Source organism: Oncorhynchus gorbuscha, linkage group LG18, assembly GCF_021184085.1.
Source record: "Oncorhynchus gorbuscha isolate QuinsamMale2020 ecotype Even-year linkage group LG18, OgorEven_v1.0, whole genome shotgun sequence".
Classification (NCBI taxonomy): Eukaryota; Metazoa; Chordata; class Actinopteri; order Salmoniformes; family Salmonidae; genus Oncorhynchus; species Oncorhynchus gorbuscha.
The window spans coordinates 49,779,286-49,781,120 of record NC_060190.1 but is presented as its reverse complement, the minus strand read 5'-3'; positions in this window follow the sequence as shown (position 1 = coordinate 49,781,120).

Below are 1,835 nucleotides of genomic sequence, written 5' to 3'. Positions count from 1 at the left end.
GGTGATGAGGAGAGAGGAGAAGGTGATGAAGAGAGGAGGAGAGAGGAGAAGGTGATGAGGAGAGAGAAGGTGATGAGGAGAGAGGAGAAGGTGATGAGGAGAGAGGAGAAGGTGATGAGGAGAGGAGGAGAGAGGAGTAGGTGATGAGGAGAGGGCGAGAGGAGAAGGTGATGAGGAGAGGACGAGAGAGGAGAAGGTGAGTTGAGGTGATGAGGAGAGGAGGAGAAGGTGAGGAGGGGAGGAGGAGAGAGGAGAAGGAGATAAGGAGAGAGGAGAGGGTGATGAGGAGGAGAGAGAAGAAGGTGATGAGGAGAGGAGGAGAGATGAGAGGAGGAGAGAGGAGAAGGTGATGAGGGGCATAGAGGAGAAGGTGATGAGGAGAGGAGGAGAGAGGAGAAGGTGATGAGAGAGGAGGAGAGAGAAGGTGATGAGGAGAAGGCGATGAGGAGATGAGGAGAGAGGAGAAGGTGATGAGTAGTGAAATTGAGGGTTTCCTCTTTCTCCTTACTCCGCTATAGATCAGTTTAATTGTCTCTCTTCCTCCCCACTTCCCTCCCCATCTTGCAGGTGTGTAATAGTGTGGTATTGAGTAGAGAGAGAGAGGGAGAGAGGGACAAAGAGAATGCGAGAGAGAAAGACAAAGGAAGAAAGAGAGGGAGAGAAAGCAATAGTGAGACAAAGGGAGAGAGAGTGATTAATCTCCTCTGTATGAAACACCCTCTGCCTCACTTGCTCTTCCCATCTTTTCTGACCCGAATCTAATCTGACAGCACTCGTTCTCTCTCCCTCTCCCTTCCTTCCTTTGCTCCTGCTATTATAGTGGTCGCGTACTCCCCTCTATTTTTAGCTGTTTGTCCTTGAGTAAGGCTCGGTGAGCATGGATATGATCCATAGAAGTCTACACATAGTCACTCAGGTGAAAAACAACCCTCCCACAGATAATAACAAACTGTTATTCATTTCAGCTCCTCTTCATTATTCAAGTGAATCCTTTCTTTAATGTGATGGAGGGAGCATTAAACAAATGTAATGCCGGTATCCTCTCGCCTCAGAGAGTTAGCAAATGTAGCCAATTAGCATGACTGCCGAGTATTAGCTCCCTCTTCCATTTCCATCCCTCTCTCATTAACTCTTCTCTCTCTCCCCCTCTCCCTCTCTTTCTGGTTGAAAATACTTTCTGTAGCATGGTGACTCATATCTGCTCATCTCTGTGAAATGGCTTTGTGTTATCCCATTTCACTTTCCCTCAATGGTAGAATGGTAGAATACACAATCAACCCTATCGCTTAATCTATTCTTATAAACACACACACACACACACACACACACACACACACACACACACACACACACACACACACACACACACACACACACACACACACACACACACACACACACACACACACACACACACACACACACACACACACACACACACACACACACACACACACACACACACACACACACACACACACACACACACACACACAGCTTTTGTGGTCTTGGCGAGAGGGCTCCCTGAATGAGAGTCAGAGTGCTGGTGTTAATCTATGGGTGCTGCCAGCCAGGCAAGGCCATGCTCACTGCCCAGAGAAACATGTGTTTTACTGAGAGATAAAGAGCAGGAGAGAGAGGGATGTGGGCAAATTGATTGAGAGAGGGGAGAAAGGAGATGGAGACAGGGAGAGTGGTGGAGAAAAGAGGTTTCGTAGTCAGTCAGCCAGCCAGCCAGCCAGCCAGCCAGCCAGCCAGCCAGCCAGACAGACAGACAGACAGACAGACAGACAGACAGACAGACAGACAGACAGACAGACAGACAGACAGACAGA